General features: G+C 41.3%; 1 protein-coding gene across 1 annotated transcript in view; it reads right to left on the reverse strand.

Moving 5' to 3' along the window:
- Positions 1 to 17,788, reverse strand: part of MECOM (MDS1 and EVI1 complex locus) — a 401,603-nt gene that overhangs the window by 216,891 nt on the left and 166,924 nt on the right. The window lies entirely within an intron of this gene.

A 17,788-nucleotide genomic window follows, 5' to 3' on the forward strand; every position in this document is an offset into this window, starting at 1 on the left:
TTGATTCTTCCATATCTTTAGAAGCAAGTAATAATGACAATTTTTGGAGGTAATAAAATTTCACGTGTCTCTTGTATTAATGCGTTCCTATCACTAGCTTCTTAGACGCATTTGGAAACAATCAAGTTCTTATTTTAAGGAGCCTTAAGATAAGGTATCTGTGAGCTCTACACTTGGGGTAATTGATCACATTTGTTTCCTGTACGTAGGTTCGACTCCTCTTTCCCTTAAATTTGGCATGTTTCTCATTACCCTATGCCTTGTTAGCCCAGTAGAAACGTTCTACCGTGGTGAGTGAAAACAGGACGATACTATTACAAACCACATCTAATCGGGGATGGCAGCCCCGCTCCTTCTCCAGGAACTTTAGCACCCGTAATGCCTTTCTGAGGAGCCCTCCTAGGGACCAAGGGGTGGGCTGCTCTTCTGACAAGGAGCTCAAGCAGTGCTTCCGAGTCCCACAATGTGGTTCTGCTCCAGGATGGGATCACAAGATGAGAAAAATATATTAAGCTTATTGTGTTTGTTTTCTTTCTGACCATGGGAAAGTGTTAGCTCTTCTAGATAGACTCAAAAAACATCTTCTGCCTTGTTTGTCAAATGCCACATGGTAGTGTTTGTCCACAAAGAGTTTTTAAAGTTCAGAATACAATAGTATTTATTATTCATAGCATTTAAAAAAAAAAGCCATTAAACTTCCTGAAAGAAAAAGAAAAAAAGTAGGCTTTTTTATGGTCTGTCTTTACATTGGGTTTATAATGGTATTCTCGGAGTAGATCATCACTAAAGTAAAGTTGGTGCTACATCTATTTTTTACTAGGAAAGAATTTGTCCTCATTTATTTTGATTGAAAAAGTGCTGTTATGTCATCTTGTAAACGGACTGGTCCTATTGCATGAAAAATATGCAATGGTGTATTTTTAATTTCCTCTTCTTTCTTCTTTGCATTCCTTCTCCCTCTTTTCCTACCAACAGTCAGAACAAGGGAACGTGAGCATTTACCAGAAAAACAGAGAAACTGCTCTACCTCTAAACTCAAACCCGTGCTTGTACGTGAACCAGCAGGGAGGATTTTAATCAGGCCTTGCTGGCTCTGAGAAATCACCTACGTACGGCACGAAACTGCCGCAGGAGGAGAGGCTGGGAGGAGGTGGGCTTTAGGGGCATTTCATTTGACTTGCTATAGACTTGTTTCTTGTAATATCTCTTTTCAAGAGCCAGGGAGTTTTTTTACCTACTGAGAAAATAGCCTGTAACAGCCTTTAAAAGTCTTGCAGCTGGCCAGGTTTGGTATTCCAAGGTTAAAGTCTCTTGCCACTAAGGGAACTGCAATGCTTTCGCTAGGTGACCCAGAATGTGTTTCTTATATTCAAAAACTAACGTTGAAGCTATTATTAGCAGCCCTATCTTCATCTTGCTGAAGTTAATATTCAGAATTGGCTACCACTGAAATATTTCAGCATAGCAGAAAGTTAATACTTCACCAGGGAAATGGTAGATGCAGTGTGGGATCATTATTGAGTTTAATTGATAGTAAAAAAAATAAAATGACTAAGTGGGAAAGAAAATCCTGGGCTTTTACTGAAAAGAGATCTCGTCAAATAATGAAACATTTCTGGCTGCGTCTACTTTGAATTCCTCTCTTTTCTAAATACGCTTTTCATGCTGCATTTATGCAGTTCACTGTAATCTACCTAATTTGTTCCCATGCTCTTTCTGGGCTGTCTTTCCTCTCTGACCATCTAGAGAACTTCACACATTGTCAACCTATCATAGGTGAAATCTTTTGAAGATCTACTACTTTTCTCCTAGTCTAATAAGGTCAGTGACCTTTCAAGCTCTACTATTTCCTTTTCTATCATTAGCCTGATACGTGCATCAGCTACCTCTCAATTTTCTTCATCTCTTCAATGCCTCACTTCTTCCTTTAGACACTGTCTAATTAGGAACTTAATTTCCTCTTCCCTGATGGAGTTTTTGATAATAGAGAGATCCTATTCACCCTTGAATCACAGAGCAGCACTATGATTTCCTGCTCAGGGGTGTCTTCAGGTATGTTAATTAATTTTCATGGTGGCGGCTCTGCCACAAAACCACAATAGACTGACAGCTCCTGTAGAAAAATCCACCGACGGGGAACAGTCCTGCCCAAATTCAGCACGGCTCACTTTGGAGGGCAAGAGAACCACAGCCATGGAATTACCTAAGGATGAGGCTTTGATGCCCTCGTTGCCCTGAAATCCTGTCTGGATTCTCTGCAGAAAAGGCACCAGCTTTTAGGAGACTTTGTCACATCCCCGTTCCCCAAACCCCCTGTGCTCCAGGAGAGGAGCTGCCCCTGCCCCCTCCACTTCTCCTACACATAAAGCAACTGAGAACCCCAGTTGCTCGAGGATAACAGAGGCTGGGAAGGACCCAGTATATTTTCCTCAGGATAGATTTTAAAAGTCCTTTAAGGATTTTAAAAGTCCTTAAAAGTTTAAAAGCCCAAAAAGGGCTCAATTTTTGCATGAGCAATTGTGGGCATGAGAAACGCATTCTCTGGGAAAGCCTTCATGCTAATTTAAAAACAAAATGCTGTCCAATTAAAGTTTCTTTTACATTTTTCCATATTGTTTAGGAAATTTATGAGTTGTTCAATTTTCTTTACCACTTTCGCTGCTTTTTTTTTTTTTCCTGCAGAGTCTGGCTGCTCTGTAACAATCCGTGCCCTTCCTCCCCGGTGAGGAAGTGTGCCAGGGCTGCTCTGCCACCTTTAACATGCAGAGAAATGGGTAGAGGTGGTTCTGAGGGACATGGTGCGAGTTGCTCAATTTTCTTTACCACTTTCACTGTTTGTTTTTTGGTTTTTTTTTTTCCCTGCAGAGTCTGGCTGCTCTTGTAACAATCTGTGCCCTTCCTCCCCAGTGAGGAAGCGTGCCAGGGCTGCTCTGCAACCTTTAACATGCGGAGAAATTTTGGGGTAGGAGCCCTGTAATTTATTTTGTTTATGCCCATCTCTGCCGGCTTGCAGAGCGAGTGCTGGGAGCAGACCTGTGTGTGCTCTAACATTGGGGGGGGGTCACATCTATCTCATCTGTCTGGGAAATTTGGGCTCTTGCTGCACAGTCCCTGATGGAAGAGGTGCCACGGTTGCAGAGGCAAGAACTCCCACACCTCCCACCCCGGGACAAGGTGGCAGGAGACAGAAGACATCACCAGGAGTCCCCTATCCCTCCCCATCACCACCTCTTCTCTTAGTTTTTGTGTTTTTTCCTTTGTGGTTGGTGGCAAACATACACTCACCTATTAAAAAAAAAAACACCCAAAGCAAAACACAACAACAAAGCTTGAACTCTGTCCCTCTTGTGGCAAGAACCGTTCTGGTGCCAAACTACACAACATTAGGAAAAAAAAATTTTCACCAAAAGGGTTATCAAACACTGGGAACAGGCTGCCCGGGGAAGTTGTTGAATCACCAGCCCTGGAGGTATTTAAAAGATGGGTAGAGGTGGTTCTGAGGGACATGGTGGCTTTGGCAGTGTTAGGTTAATGGTTGGACTCACCAATCTTAAAGATCCCTTCCAACCTAGACAATTCTATGATCCTAGTCTACAATATTGGGTCAGAAGGTGAACATGAGGTTTCCATTCCCCTTGCGCTCCTCCTCTCTTGATCTTTGTCCAGCAATTCTCTGAGATAACCCAAGGTAAGACCCAAAATCTCTAGCAGAAAGTATCACCTCTCAGCGTTGGTACAGCTGCTCCATGCCAGGAGGAGGGCTGCCACGGGGTTAGGCACTGTGATGAGACTGGGGCCAGTGGGGCTCCCTGCCTCACTTGCCTGAGGATCTCCTGGGCTCCTCAGCACCCAGCAGACTCCTTTACCTCACCATATCCTTGTCTCCTGGCGAAAAGCTTGCTAAAGACCACCACTGGCACATGCAAAGAGGGTTTGCTATCCAAATAATGCATTTTCTTGGGTTTTTATTAGTTCTGAAAGCCTCAAAAAATTTAAAGGCCAGCCTCCTCCGAAATGCTTCACCAACACCACAGCATCCATTTCCCTCTTGCACACCTATTTCTCAAAATGCCCAAATTCTAATTTCATTTTTAAAAACAAACAATCTGTAATGTTTCTTAATAATCTTTTGACACCAAACTGAAGCATTCCCTTCCCCAAACAGCATCAAAATGGGAACAACTTCGAGACCGAGCGGTGCATCTAGAGACCTATACATGCCTGCTCCTACACGGCTGTGTTTGTGCCTTTTCCCTTCCTTTCTTAAGCCAGGGTTTGAGATTTCAGTTATTCTGCAAACAAGACCCAAGAGAGACACAATTAGACTCCCCTGGAGACTGACCCCTTATAGTGCCCACCTGTAGCCGGACCCCGATAGCATCCCAGTGCAATGAATTAGCACTCTAAGCTGATTAGAGCAGCTCTGCACAACTCTATTTTATTGACACAATGAAGAGAGGACAGAAAAGGGCCTGAAATGAGAAAATCATTTCCATGCTGACTGAATTAAAAGAACAAAAGAGCTCCTTGCAGTTGCAGCATTCAATTTGTCGGAAAAAAAGGAAGCCACTTAATGGATCACAATAGATCTGAGCAGACAGATGAAATTTAAAACTTCGGCATGAGTGCGATTACCAGCTAAACATATTCTCAATCATTTCCTCTATATGCATAATTTAGTGGGATTGTTTACTTCAGAGGGTTGTTGGGTTTTTTTTTTGCAAAAACACAGTGCGAGATGTTATCTCCGAAGCGTCTTTGCATCCCATTTTTCAGAATCAGGGAAGGTTGTTGGGTTGTCTGGTAATACATTTTGTTATAACACAAATTACTCTAAATTGTGGCTGGGTATGTTTCCCTTCCTCCCCTGCTTCTAGAAGTAAATTAATATTTTCACTATATGGAAACAAATAACGCAAGATCATCTTATTCAAAAGGAGACCTAAATTGATTATAAATCACATGCATTGTTCTGCTCTGCTTAGAAGAGAATGAATGTGCTGCAACTCGTATTCTAGCAAAATATATTAGTTTGTGCCACTATAAGCTGCCTTCTCATTAAATTTAGGTTTAAGCTAACAGTAATAAGACTAGAACACAGTCTATTAAAGAGGTTCCTGTGAATGATATATATAATTACTTACAAAACAGATATGCAATTTACTTTGGCATTTTCAAATCAAAATCTACTTGCCTGCGTAAGGAAATAAACCTTTAAAATAAACTTGTGAAATAGATTGAAAACATCAGGATTTTAGGCTCCCTGTTCTCTAATTATGTAAAAACTTGAACGTGACGCAGTCTTAATTCAAAAGTGAAAATCAGTTGCATGTGTAAAAATATTCATGTTTCCCAGTATATATTTATATTTTCTAAGTAATTAAGTATTAAAGCAAGAAAATACTAAGCACAGTCCTAAGAGCGTACTGGCATATAAATAACATAACTTCACTGCAGATTCCTTGAGACTTAAATATTTAAGATTACACAGAACGGGGCCCTTCTTTTTCTACTCAAAATTTTAAAAAGCTTATATCTTGTTACAATATTTACAAATCAAATATCTCTCGCGTACCCAAAATTCAAAACAAAAGTCACTTTCTGAGCCTCACTATGACTTCAGAGCATCTGAATTCAGCTCATTTGCATCGATTTGGCTGGACTTATATTTTGATTTTCTGAGCGTGTTTTACCCAGTTCACTTTACATCCCTTTTGCCATTCAGTTTGCAATTTTACCAACTCAGACGCATTTCTTTCTGAGGTTAAAAAACAAAACAAAACAAAAATCACCCAAAAAAAAAAAAACAGTAAAGGAAGAAATGATAATTGCTTATAACCCCCCTCTTTTGAAGCTGGTACCCCGCTAAAGAGAAAGCTGAGCACTGGTAGGATCCACTTCTGCTGGCTGCTATTACTGATTTGACTAAGCATTTCACAGGGGTAAATACCCAAATCATTGGGGGAATGACTGACACGCTATGACATGTGGTTAACAGCCTCACCATGCACGCGCTTTGCTTTCAGAAATTTTACTGATGCCAACATAACCTTCAAAATATTTCAAATGATAATTTTCCCCCACTCTTAAAAAAAAAATTAAAAAAATCTTTTACAGCCGTGTCTGAACCATTCAAAGGATTCCCGACTGGAAAGGTTACTGTATTTTTTTTTCCCCCCTCAATTGATTGAACTAAGAGTTTTATATATATATATATTAAAAAAAAAAAGCCATGTATAAAGCTTTGGGATATTTTAGCAAACTCAACGTAGTGTAACTTTGCTGACAGCTTGTCACATTTCACTGACTGTCTGTCTGGGATCCTGCGATAACATCTGCATTCACTCAGGGCGAGAGCTTACCCTAAGACAAAAAAGTGGGTCCTGCCACATAATGCTCCATCATTCTGTCAGTTCTGACATGGCATCTGAATTTTTTTGAATCACTAAACACTTTTGGGACTCTGGTCCTTATTATCTTTCCTTAGTTTCTATACTCACTCGGCAATGCTGAAAAATGTAAAATGTGCAAACAAGGTAGTGGACGGCCCGGGCTTTTTGTCGTCTAATCCTCAGCCCCTCATTCATGCTCACTGTTAATCTCTTAAGACATTATAAAACTGTTAGACAAAGAAATGTGAATACCTCTGCTTCTCAGCAGAATGGGAGGAAACCAAGGAAAATCTGGATCATGCTAAGCTTTTCTTTTCACCACAAAAATGGTAACTTAAACCTGTTGCATCAAATTATTTATAATTCCCGACACTAAGGCTTTTTTTCTTCTTCTTCTTCAGCACTACAGAGCTGAGCAATATCACAGGAGGGGGAACGCTACTGCCAAATTTTCCAAATATGTGTCTGTTGCACTTAAAATAATAAAAAAAAATATACAAAACCCATCAGAATCTAGCAAATTGGGGTTTAATCCCTCTGCTGTTTAACGTTCGGCACGACACACAGCTCAGGGTCCTGTTTGAGATCCACTGGGGCATTTCTCTCCTATGGAAGAACCAGGGGCTCGGTGGTGGTGGTGGGTTTGATGGGGAGGGCTTGGGGGGGATCTCGGACAGGGTATGGCATGGGCTGGCTGGAGGTTTTCTGGCTGGATGGGACGAGGGCCCCATTTCACGTTAATCCAGCTCTCTTTGGAGCCGTCTCTTGGGGGGATCTCAGACAGGGTATGGCATGGGCTGGCTGGAGGTTTTCTGGCTGGATGGGACGAGGGCCCCATTTCACGTTAATCCAGCTCTCTTTGGAGCCGTCTGCTATTTCAGGTCATCATTTCACTCCTCCCGACTCCCACCGCTGCGGGGGCATTAGCATGGGGACAAAAGCTGCTCAAGCACCTATTCTAAACCCATTCAAACTCAAACCCACTAAAAATCACACCTGAAACGATACTGTTGCAACCGGCGAAATTTTATTCAGTGATGCTGGGGCTGAAAACCGGAATTTTCATCTCTTACTCCTGCTTTGTTGTCACGGGCGGTGGGGGCAGATAGTCAAGTCTTAAAAATGCTCCAGAAGCACAAAAGTATTTAAATGCAAATGCCAAAGAAGTCACACATACAGAGCCGGATCCCTGCCACGAGGGTTTCTTTACACACACAGCAGCTTCTGTTAAAGTCGTAATTTTCAAATAATTATTTAAACTAGTGTGAAAACAGGGCATCATTATTTCTGCCTAAAACACATGTTTTATTCAGCTTCGCTTCCATGAGTGGGAGGGAACAGGATTTGAGGACAGAAGCTGAGATGTTGCCTTTTTCACAGCAAAGCCAGCCATCAAATTTGGGAGACGATCTGAGAAAAATCAAATTTTGAGAATAAATAGAGGAGTTTCCTTACTGGTAGGGGTTGAGCTGCTTTGCCAAGGGCAGAAGTGGCGACATTTCAAACAGAGGAAAGAGTATGGAGGAGGGTACGGGCAGATTGTGTCCCCAAGACCGAGCTTGGATGGACCAAGGGACATGGATATAGTGACATGAGGAGACCAGAGATAAGAAGGGATGAAGCAGAAAATTAAAATATATGCAAGCACTAAAAGGCAATCAGAGCCTGGTTGGCAGACTGTGTACCTGGTCAATGCTGGAGGTAAAGACGATCATCATAGCAGTGACCTGCTGAAAAATAAAGTCGGGGAGATGAGATACAAGGGGCAGAGACAGACAGGATTGGCCAAGGATGCAAAAGAGGCTGGGCAGAAGGAAATTACAAGGTTTCTCTTGAGGCTGAACTTGAGGATCCCAACTGGCTGCAAGGTTTTGGGATGACGTGGAGGACAGCAGCACTGGCTATGGAAGGAAGAGAAGAGTGATGAAGGAAGAAATGAAGGTTGTACTGCCTAGGGCTAGCTGGTGGGGAGACATGCACTTTGAGACCACAGACCTTCAGACAAGTAAGATATAAAGGCCAAAGGCCTCTTCTCATATTCTTAACTGGGGGGAAATTGTAAGTTGTCCTCTGTGCAAAAGAGAAGGCCTATTTCCACAGGAACATCATGGCTCTCCCTTTCTGTACTGGACATCACCACCATCTTCCTCTGCAGACGCAGAGGGTTTGGTAGGATCATTTCTGGGTTTAGCTTTCAAGGAAGACAGGAAAACTGCTTTCTCTCCTCCTTGTTAACTGCTCATTTAGGTGCTTACCCATGTGGGTATTCCAAATAGGCAGATGTCCAGTTAACACTAAAAATTACTTTTTCCATGCTTACATGCAAATTTTGGCTTACGCAGAGGTTATAACTAGATGACTGCTAACACTTTGACTTTAAAGAATGTTTTCTGCAAATGCAGTAATGCAGAAGCTTTTCCATACCCAAACTTCCATTTTCCCATCCCAGAGAGATTTACATTTTTGCACAAAATCAACATTACTGCCACGGTTTTGAAACACCTACTGCTGCAAACCAACAGAAATATTGTGACTGCAAATCTCTTAGAAAACATGAATATTCAGACTTAGTCTTGACTGAAATACATATATCGCCATCGTTATGCTTTTAGAAAGCCCATTTACCACTTGAGACCATTTCAAGAAGATAGAAAGGCATTGAAAGTTCCTCTCAGAACCCCTGAAGAGCCACGCACCAGGTCTCCAACACAGCATGTTAAAACTCTGAGAGTGAACCCAAGCCCGCCCCGCGCGTGTTGCCAATACACTTCATCAAGTTAAGACTAAGAACAACACTTTGGGAAACCCACTATACACAAGAGCCCCTTTACACTGTAGGCTTCACCTGATGAAATGTTATGCCTTTTGTGGGATCTTTTACATCTTTCCACACTAAATGCTAGGACTGCGCTTTAAAAGGAAGGGCTGCTTAACATTTGTATTTTTTTTTTTCCAAATTAATGCTGATTGTATGCGCCAAAATTAAGGTGATCACACAAAATCAGGCTGGATTATGACAACCGATGTCTTCACTCCTGCGTGTGCCACCTACCGTTCAGCCAGGAAACACGAGGGCTGTCCCGTCAATAAAACGCCATATTAATACTCTCTGGGGTGGAAATACCCTATTAGCCAATTATTGTTTTTCTATTCTTTACTTCCAAACAGGTATATTTTTGTACCATTCTGATGAACGCATCGCAATCCGCCGGCTCTAGCAAGCAGGAGTTGGGCTTTTTGTTTTGCCTTTAAAGTGTAGCGATGCCTTTATTAGACCAACTGCCCCGATTTCAATGGTACCATTAAATCATGCGGTGGTTTAAACGCCAAACCTCAGTGCTATATCCTCTGAAGTGCATGTGTTCGTTTGGGTTAATAAGCACTTTGCCATAAACTAACTCCTGTCTTCATTTGCTTCTGTTTAATGATGACCGTCTCCTCCTGCCCACATGCACGCTCGTCTCTCCGCTGCTTGTTGAGCCATCAAGACACACCTTTGTTTCATTTAGTATGCAATTTTCACCTCTGACCCAAGAAACTAGTCTTAGGCTTCCTGAACTTTATTGCCTGTTAATAGACTGCTGGCTCTCTTTTCAGCAGTCATAGAAATGGTGGAGAGACATTTAATTGAAAAGAGGGACAAAGCTAGAGCCCTGAAAGGCAAAGTCAGTAGGGCTTTAAAAAAACCATAATCCAGAAATAATATGTTTGAGGAGCTTTGGATATTCTTTACAAGTTTGTGCCTCTTTACACAAATAAGAAAGACATCATTGATTTAATTATCTTCCCAGGGAACAATGGTATAATACTCTGAATGGTGCTAAATGATTGATCTGGTAATTCATCTTCTGCTAACAACTATCTATGCATTTTGTTTCTCTCCGGTCCTCAGCCCGATGACATTAGCAGCAATGTCACGGAGCAGTCCTGGGCTTTCATAAAACACCCACAGATGCTCTTTCCTGCCAGTATTTAGGGACACATGGTTATAATTTTGTCTGTATTTCTTTGTCATAGATTACTTTTAACTACATCTGTTCAATTAAAATAAAGAAGAAAGACACAGCTACAGCCCATCAGCTTTATATCAGAAGTAGCCTTTTAATGAAATAGGGAGATTTAATTTTGTAAGTGTTCTGATGAGTGAGAGATACCTTTCTGTTTTTTCAGAAGTTCTCTGTTTGGTGAATAGTTAGGAAAGGACATTATTACAGCATAAGGATATTATTGTACACAGAAAGGCATTATTAAAAGTGATTTATTGTTCTGTGTTAGGAAACTTATAGGAAAAGTCTGATAATATATTAAACTTGTTTATTATGGACTTCATATAATTTTTGAATAATGCAGCTTTTTCTCTTGACAAGAGCAATAAACTCTGCTGGTATAGACATACGTTGATTATCCTAAGTCAACTGTGTTGCTTAAAGAAACATGCCCAAACAATCAGCTTTTGACAGCTGCATCTCTTGTTATTTACAATAGCCATCACAGTAATAACTCACCATTTCTATATTAATAAGGCAGTGAAATTTATTATGATGGTATTGAAAAGTTATTAAGTACTGCATCCCAAGTGACAAAGTACCACAGCACTGTCACTATCCAAAAGCAGTTGCCCATCCATCACAAAGCTTTCCAGATGGTCCTGCATCTTTATCGCTCCCAGGTTGGTGACATCACCTGTTCACCCACTCAAAATTGATGATGAAAGCAAACAGATCTATCTTACTTACATTTACCAAATCAATTTAATTTTACAGGCCATGGCTTAGTGACATATTGACTGTTTTCCTTAATGGCATCTACTGTACTTAATGCAAAGAACTCATCTTTGGATCCTGACTTGCATAATGTGGCGTTTCATAATAAATTTTTTTATAACATATTTATTTAATGGGAAGAATTATGATTGTTTGTCAGTTCTATTAAATGCAATTATTATTCTCTTCACTACTATCTTCTTTATTTTTCTTTCGGATATTGTCTTTCTTAATGGTTGTATTCAATTTACAGTTTTTGTCTTTTAAAGGGACACCTGGCTTATCTCAATTAATTTTCTTCAGATTTTGATAATCTCACACTCTAATGCCAGCTTTTCTCTCAGTTTATTCAGTGCTGTTACCTGAACTCAAATGAAACCTACCTAGGTCACATTTGAATAAATAATAACCACCTTATTTTGAAGGGGAATACAAAATCCTCAAATCTCCCCCCAGTTCTGCTGGTAACAGGTACAGGTTCAGGTGGCAAAACTTCCTTCTCCCCCTCCTAAGTCCACTTGACCCTTATGGTTTCACTCTGCTTCCCTCAGGAGTTAATGCTCCTCCTGATTAAATTAAAACCTCGATGGCTTTGTAGGTAATGCATATGCGGACCTACAGAGGGGTTTCTGTGGCTTTAGACAGTGCCATGAAATGGGCGATTTCCTTCCCTCAAGATCAAGGACAGGGTGGAGCATCCACCATGAGTGGAGGAACAGTCAATTCTAGAGAAACCGTTTCAGGTTTAATTGAGACAAAGGTGCTGCCTCGCCTTTTTTATGTGAGGTTTCACAGCCGTGCCACACCAGCACCCACTCAGCCTCCCGCAACAGCCGATGCTGTTGGCACAGTGGCTTTGGGTTGGTTCATGGATTTACCAGCCCCGGTGCCAGAGCTGGCTCAGGGCAGGGGAGAGCAGCATCTCCCTTCCAGCACCCGCTGAAGCTTCTCAGCTACCTTATCAACATGGTTTAGAATGTTTTCTGGGAATAGCTCAACTGTAGAGCCAAAGAGGGACCTTTGCAGGTATCATTCCTGCTCCCCTTCCAGTGAGCAGCAGCTTTGCCTGAGAAAGGGAAGGTTGTGGTTTTTGTCCAAAACACAGGGCATCACGTCCCACTGACCTCACAAACTCTGATTAATCATGTTGATCAAAGAATTGGGAGAACCGAAGAGTGGAAGTAAGGAACAGTAGAGAAAGCCAACAGTGGGCTACTGTGTGTGTTGTCTTCATGTCCTACCCTTCTTCCATCCACATGAAACAACCCAAAGGACCAACAGCTCCCTTTTGTTGTCGAATACATTGAATTCAAACTGAATGACATGTCCACCTGCTCGTATCTTGCTATTCAAGGACCTGGTGTTTGCTCATTTGTAATTATAAACTGTCTGTCCTCTGAGCAGGGAGAAAGCTGGTGTTAACAGCTGGTTGGAGTATACGACTGCCATCACCTCTTAGAGCCACACTTAGCTCATGAAGCATCTGCCTACCTTCCTACAGGATTCCTGTTGCTGATGTACCATCTGACTTAGTCACAGCCTCACCACACAGCTGCAAACAACAGAAGAATTCAGACTGGTACCATTAGCAGCACTCAAGGTAGTGTCTTTTTCGTACACAACTTTCAAGGGGTTCTCTTAAGCACCCTCGTGCACACTCACCCCCCCATCCTCTGTGGCACCGAACACTCTGTCCCTAACGGAGAGCCCAACACAGCAGCTAAGCACATGCTTAACTCAAACACCTGGGTAATCCTGTTGATGATAAGCCCGTGCCTAAGTGCTTTGCTGGATCTCAGCCAGAGCGCTCTGTGCCTTCCAAAGCCGAGCTCCAAATGGGATAAAACATCACCTACGTCTTGAAGGAAAGGTAAGGATGTCACCCCCACCCGCAGCTGCCAGAAGCGGATGATCTGTTGACCTGGGGAAGAACACGCTACCTGCAAAACCAGGTTTGGTCTTGTACTGATCAAAAAGCACAAATTACGTCTTTTTCGTTTCAAATAACAGAATAACCCATGTTCCTATTCCTGGTTTTTCTTACTCAATATCACAAAGAAAAATATTCAGCAGTGATGAAACATTCATTCCTTTCATTTTTTCTTTTTTTCAAAGGACACTCTGCTGCTCTCTCCCAGTGGGATTTCACTGACTGCAAGGAATTATTTCCCTCAGCACCTGTTTATTAAGAATATCTTAACATGAGTCTTAAGATGTGTGAATCTCTACCCAGTTATTTAAAATATCCCACTGTTTTTTCTGTTTTTATAAAAGGAGACTGGTCCTGCCTTCTACATTCTGACACAGGTTTTCCAAAGGAGGGTCCAAAAATATGGGATAATATCGATACATAGAGCAAAATCAGCCATTGGTTACAGTGGAAGTTTTTGGATGCTAAGAGCAAGAAAACCAAGCTATTGGCTGGATTTGGGAGCAGATGCATTGGATTCCAACTCTAAAAGCCCACACCTTTACATATTGAAACATTATTTAATTTTCATAAAGATAGATGCCACACCTAGAACCCAGAATCTCAAATAAACCTAAATTTAAAAAAAATGCAAAAGAAAGCCCTAGAGTGCAGAATTGAAACTTAAAATTGCAACTATTCCAGTCTCTATAGAACACATAGATTACTCCCAAACAATTTTGAAGAAGTTGTCCAGCTTTCCCCAAAGATGCACATTGAAAAATGTTAGAGGAGATGTAAACAAATAGGCAAACAGCCCCTTAATTTCTATTTTGAAGTAATAGCATCAAGCATACTCTATCAAATCCAAGTTGTTTTTCAGCCTCACTGTCATAACACGAAAATATACTCTGCTCTATAAACAGATTATGTGCTGCTTTATATAGCTCTAAAATATTTTTTAACTTCTGTGACAAGTTTGATTTATTAGAGTTTATTGCTCCTGTTTTTACCTTCCTAGTTAAATAATAAAAGTTTAGGGTAAAAGAAGAGTTGTGAAGAAATTGCACCGATGAATGAGACTGAGTTTGCTATAGCAGTAAAAGGCCTGAATTTGAATATTCGAGGTACCCCAGAAGAAGCTGGTCCAAGAAAGGTGCATGTACTTCAGTGACCTAGTCAAAGGCTTTCTTTGAAATACTCTCCCGGTTGTTTTTCATAGCAGGGCATGAACCACGATGAAGTCACTAAATTTGTGTTCCCTTGCTTTTGTTTAAAAAGAAAAAAAAAAAAAAATTACTGCCATCCCTTAAAAGCTTGTTTTCTTTGTTGATTAAGCAGCAGTCAATTTTCCCTTTTCAAACAACCACTGGGCAACAGCCTCCCGACCCCCTCGGATATTCGGGCTGCCGGCAAATACTAAAACCTCCGTGACAAACTGCAAAAAAGCTCGACCTTTCCCCTTGTCCGGTGACCCCCTGTTCGATTTGTACTTTAGCTAACCAATACCTGATTAGATAATGCTCGGTTCTAGACCCACAAAATGAGATAAAATTCAAATTTATGGCTTTTCATTTATACTGGTCTACAGCACTCTAATCATGACCCAAGCACAACTATATCACAACAAATTCTCTTTGTCCCGGAGTGTGTTTTATGGCTGAGGTATATAAATGGACACAATAGACATTGTTTTGTTGTACTTGCCCTGACAAAACTCTTGCGTCGATGCTATAGGGAGTCTTGCTATAGCGGAACACAGGAACAGGCCCCATTAAATTCCTCAGCCTTCTACAGCAAATTTTTCTTTATCATCAACTGCCTGGCTGCAAAATTTAACAGCAGTGGTTCCTCCAGCTTCCACTTCTCTCCTGACCACTACAGGCTAATCCTAGTATCAACCCAGACGGACATCAGTCACAAGAACTGGAAGGCAGAAGTATCCCACAGCTGTAAATAGCCAAAACTATGACAACCTTTTGCAAGGGAATAAAAATGTCCTTTCCAGAAATGTAGTTACAGTCCAAATTTGTGTGTAACTATAAACTCTTCCTTGCAACGTGCATACAGGGGCTTTTGGCTTGGCTTTTGTTTGGGTTTTTTTTTTTAAGTTTTCTACTTAAAGACTCTAGGCTATCTAGCAATCCTTAACAATTGCAAAAAAGGAGCAAATCTTTCATAGCAAAATCAGTGATATATCTAGCATCAGAAAAGAGCTGAAGATGATGCTCAGCTTTCCTTCAAAAAAAATATTTTAATACATTTATGCTAAATATTTTCTTGAAAAGAGATTCTTCCTTCATCATCTTTGAAAATTAAACACCATTGTGCATTCAGTGTTTCATCTTAAACTCAGAAAAATGCAGATAAAATGGAAAGATTGAATTTTACAATAACTTAATCATCCTCTCTGTAGCCAAGGAGAATCTATTCAAGAGAATTAAATAAATACACAAGCATTAGCAGTGCCACAACCCCACTGTGTGTCTGCCTGAGCAAGGCACACGTGAGATGAAGAAATGAGTAAGCCAGGACACAGCAAAATGCTTTCTTTGGCCTGTGGGACCAGCAAGCAGTTTGAGCAGGTTGAGACATCTCCCCTTTTGAAGCCACCAGACACAGCTGACCTCTCTAGAGAATATTACGACAGTATCTTCATCAGTGCAATTCACTCAGCAAGCGAGTACCATTGTGGAAAGATAGATTTTAAAGCCTCTCATACTACCAAGTCACTTAAATCTACAGTACCATACAGAAATTTTGGTTCCATCCTTCCTCCATTTAAAATATAATAATGAAATTTCACCTTGATATCATCAAGAGCAGACTGAATTCCTCGTTTGCTAACTGACTTATTGGCACCTGGCAGGACAAATACCCTGTTTCACAACAGCGTCCATTCGGGCAGAAATACCGCCACCAGAAAAGCTTAAATTCCCAAGATTGTACTTAAACTCCAATAAATGACAGCTTTCCCTCACCTTCCCATGCTAACTTTGACACTGTCTAAGCCCACACACCACTAACAACAACTTTTTTCCCTTTTTTTTATCCCAAACCACCTGTCCAAGTTAGCGATGGTTTCCAGAGCAGTGTGACAAGCATCTGGACCAGGCACTGGAAAGAGCTTTTCCAGCACTACCAGGTCCCCCACATCTGTTCTTTAGCCTTAATCTTCACTACATGCCATTTTACTCATTGTGTAAACTCTGGTGACCAGCATTTCTTTGTCCCCCTTCAATCACAATAAATGTACTCAACCCACTTGTTGGAAAAATACTCTGTTTCAAGCTCCCCTGAGCACTGCAGAGTACTTCTCTGGATGAGTGGCCAAATTGCAGAGGGACTCAACTGTTGATTTTGTGTGATTTTGCTCCAGCACTTTTCAATAGCTTCTCCCCAGCTGTCCCAAATACATAACACTATTCAAATGGCATGAGTCCTGCAGCTTGAAAGGGATTCAATGCACCAGCTGGGCTTCCAGCATTATCAAGATATGCATTTCTTGTCTGGATTTCGTAAACTCCCAAAGCCTAAGTATTTGAACCAGGAAAACTAGTCTCTCATATTGGCGGAATATTATCACCATCTAAGGGTGTGAAAATCAAGATAAGGTTCCCTTGATTTTAGTGGGGCTATCATGCACGACACCACCTGAGGATCTGGTTTAAAATACCCTGATTTTGGTATACATTAAGCTTGCAAGTGCAGCCATGTCTCAGCAGTTTTGCTCCAATTTCTGTTATCAATAGCCGAGCTTAATTGTGGTGTGGTTAAAAGTCAGATTTTATGGCTTCCTGGTGCCTTATTTCAAATAATAAAGATTTCTCACCACTAATTATATTGCATCAGGCTCTGTTAACTGGATAAAAGGCTGCCAAGGCTATAATTTCTCCTGACACTATTCTGTCATATTGTCACAGGTCTCACCGAAGTTTAAACAACCGGACAGAGAGCTTGGAGTGAACTCAGAAAGTATTTACAGTCAGTTAAGAGCAAATCAAATCAAACCTCTGTTTTCCACCATATCTGCGAGGCTCTGCTCCACAGCAAAACTCCATTTTTCCTGGGAAAATGAAACTCCCAACTCTCCAGAGGTCAGTCATGCAAACTCTGCACTTCTCCCCTTATCAGAAACCAAAGGAAACGTGCAGATGGAAAGCTGAGATTGCACTCTTGTTTCTACAGCACATTGTTAAAACTATGACTAAAACCATGCAAGAACGTTTGTTACACCGTAACTCAACTGGCAATGTGCACCACTGGATGTCTAAAACCCTGACCTGACCATGGACCTGCAACTCAGCCAGTTCCACCGCGATATCACAGTGAGGAAAACACGGTGCCCCCAAAGGCAGGGAAAGCAAGAGGCAACCGTGGTACTCGCCCAAGGAGGCCTTGACCTCTTCTTGAAGAAAAGCAACATTTCTCAGAGTGTCTGTAGGAGTAACATGAGCCACATCATCCCCATGTGAGCTGGGTTTGACACCACCATCCAGAGAGACTTTCACCGAAAGGCAAAATTCCCATTAAAATGAAGGATCAAGCCCCCAGCTTTCGACGTCCCCAAGTAGCACAAGGTTCTGCAGCAGCAATTTTAGCCACACAAGACTAGATTTTAGTGGATTTTAGTTCTAACCATTGTTGATAGAAAGTGGCAATGCACAACACTGAAAGCAGCACTCAGCTTCTATTCAAATAGATAGTGTGATGTCCTTTGCAAA

This window comes from Calidris pugnax, unplaced genomic scaffold (assembly GCF_001431845.1).
Source record: "Calidris pugnax isolate Ruff unplaced genomic scaffold, ASM143184v1 scaffold52, whole genome shotgun sequence".
Classification (NCBI taxonomy): Eukaryota; Metazoa; Chordata; class Aves; order Charadriiformes; family Scolopacidae; genus Calidris; species Calidris pugnax.